The 9,363-nt window shown below is 36.8% G+C and overlaps 1 pseudogene; it reads right to left on the bottom strand.

Moving 5' to 3' along the window:
* Positions 1-8,230: 8,230 nt before the first annotated feature.
* On the bottom strand, positions 8,231-8,847 carry LOC102014939 (annotated as a pseudogene).
* Between the last annotated feature and the right edge of the window lie 516 nt (positions 8,848-9,363).

Raw genomic sequence — 9,363 nt, forward strand, 5'->3', positions numbered from 1 at the left:
CCCCACCACAACTGTACATCACTTCTAATTTTGATACATTCTTGAAAACACAGTTCTTTCTCTTTGGAAAAAAAATATATGTTAATGAAACATTAATTAATAATGACATCCATTAAGAGAAATGTATTTAGGACATTTGGTTGTTGAGTTAATATCATAAGTTATACTTGCACAAGCTGACAACTGTAGCATCATCAGTTGATGAAGTATTATGGATTTTTTGTATATTCTGCTTTTGACTGAAATCTGACTATTGGCATACAACTATACACAGTTAAAAATTTTATTTTTTTTTTGAAATATCTCTATACAGTGTTAAAACTTCCCTAAAATTCTGCTGATATTTGATATTTACCTTACTCTTGCTTTCCTTCCTAAATGGATTTATTCCTTTTATTATTTAATTCCTTTTAATTTAAGGACATATCATTTGCCTGATTTATTTTAAAATGTTTAGTAGAATTTTTAGGGAAGGTGTATTGTAAAATATGGAAGCTTCATTTTTATTCTGAGAAAAATGGATTGGAACTATCTTGTTCCTAGGGGTCTCATTTTCTAAGGTGAAGATTTTTTTTCTTTTCCCTCTCATAGGGTGTACTATGAAAATAGCTGCTTAATGAGCTTCAATATTTTAAACAAATATTAATGTGTGAAATAGGTGAATTGTTTCTTCAAGTACATATAATGTTAAGTGATAAAATACGGGTCTGTATTTAAATTATACCTTTAGAAATTAATATGCAGAATACTTGTTACTATTTCAGAGAGGTGTTTGTAATATCTTCTCCAAAAACAGTTTCACAAAATTTACCATGTATTCTAAATTAAATCAGAGGCATGTAAAAATTTTAGTAAATTTTTTATCTTTACACTAAATTTCTGTTGTTATTTTTATATGCCATTGGATAGATAAATCATCAATGTAAGAACTCACAACTTTTTAAAATATTATTGTGAAAATAGTAACTGGTTAGTGCAATAAATTGATAGATTTGAGAAAATTCTTTTGTTGTCAAAATATTATCAAAATTTGTCATTGACTTTTAATTTATGTGTGTGGACAATTAATTAGAAGATATCATATTGAGAAAAAAAAATTCACATTTTGCTTGCTGATGCTTTTTCAAGTATAATCCCTGAAAGGTTATCCTTCCAAAGGAAGAAAAAAGAAAATCATTAACTTTATTAAATTTGCCTAGTATAAATGAACATATTCTGAGAATATGTCCAGAATATGTCAAAATACTCTATTAAATAAAATCTCAGATCATATTCTGAATATTCCAAATATTATTAAATAAATCATAATGATAATTAAATAAATATTTTCAAGGAATCATTCATTGTACATTATGTGTAGTCTACATGTTCCTTAACCATGTAGACAAAAGGAAGCTGTGTGCATATTATAAAAATATGGTATATGGCATGATTTTGACAAAATGCTCAGAAAAAACAAGCCAGAGGTGGTTAGAAATGATTACTCTTTTTTGTAGGTATGTTCTTTCAATTAACATAAATGAAATCTTATTTTGTGTCAGACTTATATACTGTTGCTCTTAATCTTCTTGAATATGTCTATCACTAAATTCTTAGTTATTCTCACCACTGAATTCTAGGCCCTAATAGACTCCACTTTAATTTACATAATAGAAGATTATGTAATATCTTGCATTCATGGTTCAGAATCAGTCTTCAGATTTTTTTGCATCTTATTACAGTAGAATCCCATTAACAGAGTGGACTAAAGCCTTGGGACACAACTGTTTTGAAATTGTGAATTTAGTACTTGATACTTTTGACCTGGAAAAGTTGGCCTAGTACACGTCATTTTGCTCTTAGCATGCAAGCCAGAATTTGTCTGTAATGAATGACTACACTTTCCAGCAAAGCAGTCAGTTTGGTATTCAACACTTTTGGTACTCACCGCACCTCCCCAAAGTAATTATGAGGACTGAGGTAACACTGCACGGGGAGATTGTGCGTCTGCTTAGCGTTTAATGGCTGGCACAGAAGTTCTTGTGGAGAGGCCATCGCTTTTAAGATACACGTTATTACTACAAATAAATCTAGGTTACAGGTTCAGTTTAAATGGATGTTTTCTAGACTTTTACGACTGCTTCACGGCCCAGCCATTTCAAATGACTGAAAATAAGTTTAAAAATGATCAGTACCATGATGTAATAAAAACCGTGATGCTGACTATTTTGTTTCCCAAAACATGAAATAGAGTATATTCTTCTAATCTGAAAACTCACGGAGTAGGGATACGTATTGACTGACTTCCTTAAATAATAACTTCATCTCCTAAAGAAAAGGATCAGAGAAAGAAAATGCATGTCAAACAGGAAATGCCTGAGAGACAGTTTTCTCGCACACCCCGAGGAGAACGCGACTCCCATTGCCAGCTCCATTTGCCAGGACATCACTGAGCAGCATGAGTGGGGGGAGGGGGGGGTGACGGTAAATGCTCTAATCACACTGACACAAATCACGCAACCCCTAGTTCGTACTGCAAACTAATGTAGTATGCACATAGAATCTGGGCTCGGGAACTCAGTCATAGTAAGTAGGAGGCTGGTTTCCCTACATGTGTTTGGGGCCTCTGCTAACAATATTCAGTTATCTGGAGACGATACGAACATTTGGGGACTGCAATTATCTGGACAATTTTTCACTCCCATGTTTGGGAAACAGGTGATGATAAGAAAGCTGGCTTCAGCCTGCTCTTCCATTGCCTGTCTGTGTGGCTTGGACTGCTTTCATTACTTCAGCTTCTTTTAGAAAGTAAGCATTCTCAAAGCAAATGGCCCCCAGAATCAAGAAGACTGTAACATTTGATGATTTGGCCTCAGAAGTGCCACCCTGTCTCCTCCTTACTGAAGTGTCAAAGCTGCCACTAGCCCTCCACATTTAAAGGGGAAATTACGACCTCTCCCTCTCATTGGGAGTACTGCCACATTTATGGCTTTGGCTTCTTGTTACCCCTAAGGTAGAATGGAATACTGAAGATAGTAGAGACAAAAAAGGTTAGATAGTGATTAAAAGGATCCTTAAACTGGGCATGGTGGTGCATGCCTGTAATCTCAGGAAGAGTGAATACAAGGAAAATAAGTTGGATTACTGCCTGCTGCAACTTATCAGGATATTGTCTCAGAAAAATCAATCAATCAACTAATCAATAAATAAGAGAGTTGGAATGTAGCTTAGTGGCACAATGTTCCTGTATGCAATGCCCAGTAACGTATACACACACACACACACACACACACTCAATGCCACAAAAAAACACAATAATGACAGCTAAGATGATTAACTAGCAGTGTGTAGAGAGAAATTTGGCGTAGCTGGATGGACTAACAAAACGAGTATAATATAAGATAAAGATCAGAAAGCAGAGTAGGTTAAAAATAAGATATAAAAATTTAAACTTGAGATAAATTATGTGAAAGAAGAATGGGTAAACAAGATGGAGATGAAATCGGGAAAAGAAATATGCAGATCCTCAGAACAAGTGTATTTAGGAACCAGGGTCTGGATAAACTATTTCAGAAGTGAATATGTGTTAACCATACTTATATATACATGTATATGTATATGCATAGCTCATGTCAGTGTTGGTAGTCTTTTACCTTAAATAGAAGTAAGCAATTAATATAGTTAATGGAAATATATAGAGTTGTGGAAATATATATATATATAATTTGTGGTGCAGATACATGGATACAATTGCTACATCACTGAGATTGGTGTAATATAGAAGTGAGAAGATATTGCTCAAATATTAACTAGCAAAGGTATATTCATACGTGAACTTTTGGTATTTATTACTCAGGGACAATTAAAGACATTTTCCACTGAACAAAACCAGAAAGATCAGATGAAAGATACTTCAAAGCAACTCAAATTCACAGGAAATTTTTAAAAAAAAAACGATAAAAGCAATTATATAATAGATGGTATAAAATTTTCGCTGTGATTCCTTCCTTAACCCTTCTGTTTTGAAGAAAAACTGCTTAAACAGTGATAATACAATTCTGTTGATAGGCTAATAGCATAGAAAGATCAATCCATGATTATGATTCAATTTGCACTTTAATAAAAAGAGAAACGACACTGGAATAAAATATGTGTACGTATTGAAATTAAGTTGCTATTAACCCCAATTATATTTTATTAATATACAATTCTGTTAAAACATAAATTTTAGTGTATACATTTGAGGTGTATAATACGTTGTTCTGGTACACATTCACATAGGAAAATGGTCAATATTGCGAACCAGATGAATGTAACTATCCTTTCACATTACTTTTGCATGAAAAGAAGAGTTTAAAATCTACTTCTTAACAAAACTCCCATTACAATTTTATTAACTTCAGCACTCATGTTGAACATATAGATCTCTAGCTTTGTTCAAACTCTATACCTACTTTTTGTATCCACTGAAACATTTCCATTTTCCTTTCTTACTACGTGGGCCCATGGCAATCACTGCTTTATTCTCTATCTCTGTATGCTTTGCCTTCTTCTCAAGATTCCCTGTTGATGGGAGATCATGCACTATTTCCCCTCCTGTGGTTAGCTAACTCATTTAGACAATGTCCTTCAGGTCTATCAGCCACAGCTTTGGCACAGCTTCAAGTGAGAGAGAGTTTTCCACAGGCCTAGAGCCTGAGAAATAGGCTGCAATGTCAATCCTGGAGCCTTCAGGGCACCAGGGCAACTCCCGCACCAGAGAGAGGGTGCTACTTGGTGATGAATCTGGAGTGGTAAGACAGAGCAGTGGCCCAGGCGTTTTGAAGTTGAGTCTGGGGGCAGAAAGATTCAGGAGTAGAGAAACAATGATTGCTTGGGCTCGGGGTTTTGAGCATTAGTGGCAGAACAACTCCTCTCAGCACAGGAGGAAGATCCCTACAGCTCAGCCTCTGAAAAGTGGGTGTAGGGCAGAGCGGCCAGCTGCTGCAGATTTTTGGCCCAGAAGGTGGAGTGACACAGTTTAACCAAGCTTTTCTTTCCCTGGTTGGGCAGAGCACCAACTTAGCACAAGCACTAGGGTGATGAAGGCAGGGCACGGCTCATGGACTAAACGAGGCTCTAGGTCCCGAAGAGCCAAATGCCCTATGAGGCTAGCATTCTGGGGTTACAGATGTTTCCCTGGGCTGAAAGTCCAATCTGAATGAGGTACGAGACACGAAGTTAGTTGACATATGCAGACATATCTGCTCCACTGGCTCTGGTCTCCAACAGGCCAGTGTTCCTGGGCCCTGGTGGGGAAAACACTGCATATGTTTTTGTTTGTTTTTTCTTCTATTGCAGCTGCTCCCTTGGACCAAAGCTCAAATTCTTAGAAAAGTGGGACACTGAGTTTGTTCAGGCAAGTGGGAGTGATGGTTCTTTCACTGGGCCTAAACTCCACATAGCCAGGAATAGAGTTCAGAGGCACCAGCAATGGGGAAGACAGAGCTCCTCCCAGGAAGCTGGTCCCCCAGGGGAGGAAGCTGACCAGCTCAGCTGTGAAATGGTCCATTGCTAACTATGTAGTCAGGATACCATGAATGCAGGGATTCAGGATGGAAGGACACAAGCACTTGCACTCAGATCTATTGTCACTGCTTGTCTCCTGGGCCTGGATTTAGCTCAGCAGAGCAGCGCCTACCTGACCAGCACAAGGTCCCAAGTTCGATTCCCTGGGTCAAAAAGTTTGTCTTATCTGAAAACCTCACTTAATAACAAAACGATCAAAATTATGCAACCTATGTTAATCAACCAAAACAGACATCACACTGACAGGAAAAGAGGGGAAATTACAAAAATGTGAAGGGAGGAATAGATTAATTTCTCCAAGCAATTGAACAATATAAATACAATACTTGAAAATAACCCTATATAAGCTCAACACTTGAAAACAACCAACAAGGAACTCTAGAAATAAAATACATAAAAGGCAATATCGAGGACTTAAAAGATAGAATAATTAGTGGTTTAATAGAGAAAAACAAATTCCAGATTGCAGTGTCAGAAGACAAAAGGATTAGAAAATCCTGTCGAGAAAATAAATGCAGAAAATCCGGTGAGAAAGGCTTTCATTGCAGTAAGAGGAGATTAAAGGAAATGCCATAGAAATAATAGTTGAAAGATATTCATTATTATTCCTCTAGTCAATAAAAGGTAGCATTCTATAGATTTAAGAAGCGAAGTGTATTCCGAAAAGGTAACTCAAAAAGCCATATCTAAACATGGCACTTCTAGTTGAAGATAATCAAACATCCAAAAGAATGTGAAAATAGATAACATTTAAATTAATGACAATTAGCAAGTATTTGGCTTAAAGCAAAATGAAAGTAAAACAGCAGTAAAATGCTATTGTAATATGCAGATGGAAAATAACTACCAACCAAAAATTCTTGATGAAGTTAAAATGATTAAAGCATGAATGCCAAAAAAGCCAAATCCAAGTAGATACTAAGTTCAAACATCACACCTGTCATGAAAGGAACATGTAAGGACTTTCTCAAAAAGAAGGATATAAGTTGGCAGTTGGAAGATTCAGGAATGAAGAGAGAGTGATAGAAATGAAAAACATATGAATAAATATACATCAACATTGATTGCATAACTATAATATGAACACAGTGTAGGATCTTAAAATGATTAGAATTAAAATATAAGAAGTATATAAATAGAGAGGAAACACAAAGTAACAATACCTTTGATCTACTCAGTTATTTCAGTTCCTGTTGTAAGGTAACATGAAAATCTGTCTCCTCCACCAAGCATCAGGATAGCTTAGATTAGTCTAAATAACCTGTGGAGTTATTTTCCCCACCTTGTCTTTCCCACTATTTTCCACATTTCTTTGCTTTTTCCCCTTGAAGAGCTTTTTCGCAATCATGCTTTAATCATTTTAACTTCATCAAGAATTTTTGGTTGGTAGCTATTTTCCATCTGCATATTACAATAGCATTTTACTGCTGTATTACTTTCATTTTTCACATTCTTTTGGATGTTTGATTATCTTCAACTAGAAGTGCCATGTTTAGATATGGCTTTTTGAGTTACCTTTTTGGAATACACTTGGCTTCTTAAATCTATAGAATGCTACCTTTTATTGACCAAAACAGACATCATAATGACAGGATAACAGGGGAAATTACAAAAATGTGAAGGGAGGAATAGATTAATTTCTCCAAGCAATTGAACAATATAAATACAATACTTGAAAATAACCCTATATAAGCTCCACACTTGAAAACAACCAACAAGGAATTCTAGAAATAAAATACATAAAAGGCAATATCAAGGACTTAAAAAATAGAATAATTAGTGGTTTAATAGAGAAAATCAAATTCCAGATTGCAGTGTCAGAAGACAAAAGGATTAGAAAATCCTGTCTAGAAAATAAATGCAGAAAATACAGTGAGAAAGGCTTTCATTGCAGTAAGAGGAGATTAAAGGAAATGCCATAGAAATAATAGTTGAAAGAAAATTCATTATTATTCCTCTAGTCAATAAAAGGTGGTAAAGACGTGACTATTAGGAGAGATACCTAGAACTTTTCTGTGGTTGAATTCTGGCTGATCCAAAAGAGTTTCTTCTTAAAAGGGTTTTTGGAAAAAAGACACTAACTTTTTATTACTTGGATCATTTGTTTGAAGCCAGTTCAGCTCTGGGACCTGCGTGAATGAGTGGAGGCAATGTTCCACCAACTGCCTCCATTTCTTCCACCCCGGAAGCCTGGCCAAAGTGCGCATTTGGTGTGGGCCCCCAGTTTCATCTGACATCCTAGTGGTGGGTTCTAGAAGAGCCGCTGTACCAGCCGGTGCAGGAGCAGGGGTCAGGCACCTCCGCTGTTTGTCCCCAAAGTGCTTCCCATAGCTATGGCCCATGTGTATCTCTTGCCATCTTACACTGAGGAAGGTTCCCTTGAATCCTGCCTGTTCTTGCTCACATCATCTGTTTATTTCTTCTTCAAGGGATCATTGCTTCTCCTTCTGCCTAAGCTCTACTTGCGGTTGTTCAGCTTTTCCACTCTTCAAAGTTCTTCTTACTACCTTATCAAATCCTTCCTCATCAGCAGAACCTGACATTCACAGGGGGCAGCTTGCAGCTCCATCTCTAGCTTCTCAGAGTCCTCTTCAAACTGGCTTTCTGCTTCATCCTGCTGCTGCTTCCCCACTTCAGTTAGAACCTTCCAGAAACCAGGATGTGCAAATCTAGGCAGCTGTTTTCACTCCATGGGAGATCCTTCACTGCAGCTGTCTAGGGCTTTATGGACAGCTGACTGTCCCTGCAAAAAAATCAACAGCGTCTTTTCTTGAGGGCTTTCCTTGATCATCCACAATGGTTACAGCTCTCTGCAAAACAGAAAAGGCTGCTCCCAGCAGTTTGCTGGACAGGCACTGAAACAGTTTGGGATGTACTATGGCAGGCAAAGCGCTGTTGCTTTTTGCCAAGTGGCATGCTGTCCAGCTCTGCTTTGGCAATCTCTTACAGGGTTGTTGTTTCCAAGAGGATGAAGTCAAAACTTTTATATTTATGGATGAAATCTTTTCCAACTTTCCCATATTTTGCAAATAATTTCCTCCTTTCTTCTTCAGTGATATCAGGGGAAAGATTGCCCACAAAGAGAGGGCTATGTTGGGGGAATATCTTCTCTCCTGCTTTCTTAAAATTCTTCAGCTCTGTGGTTAAGCCTTCCTTTTGGTGGTTGGCCTGTTGCCCTTTTGCAGATATTGGCAGTGGTGATTGCTGCTGTTGCTGCTCATGCTGCTGCTGGAGCTGATGCTGATGATTCCTTGGAATATGCCTCTGGTTCTTCAAGTTAAAGGTTTCCTCACTTTGCATTTTTGTGCTTTAAAATCAACAGTTCTCTCTATAGAGTAAAAACCATACCCAATAACACCAGACAATTTAGCATCCAGTAAGAGAGAAATACACTGGGAATCCAGAGATCTGTTTTTAGACCCAGCTTAGCACACTTTAGTTATCAAAGGGTTGAATTTAAGTGTGGTTAACTTTATTTTATTTAACTGCTTTTTATTCCTCATGATGCTCGTAAGCAGTCGAAAAATCTCACATTAGAATATGTAAGGCATTACAGAATCACGTTTGTAAGTCACTTTATAATTTCAAAATATGTTGCATTTTTATTGTTAGACAGTCTGAACATTGTCTTGCTTTTTCTTATGGGACAAAAGGGGTCTAGATGTTGACACTGAGGTTCAAAAAGATTTTCTGATAATTTGGAACTTAAATTAAAAGTACTTGTATCCTAAGCCTGTAACCAGGACACCACATTACATCACCTTTTTACAATATTGCTAGCATTGTTAGAATTAACTTTCTAATTTGTGTAAACTC

The sequence above is a fragment of the Chinchilla lanigera genome, unplaced genomic scaffold (assembly GCF_000276665.1).
Source record: "Chinchilla lanigera isolate Chin_1 unplaced genomic scaffold, ChiLan1.0 scaffold00033, whole genome shotgun sequence".
NCBI classification, from domain to species: Eukaryota; Metazoa; Chordata; class Mammalia; order Rodentia; family Chinchillidae; genus Chinchilla; species Chinchilla lanigera.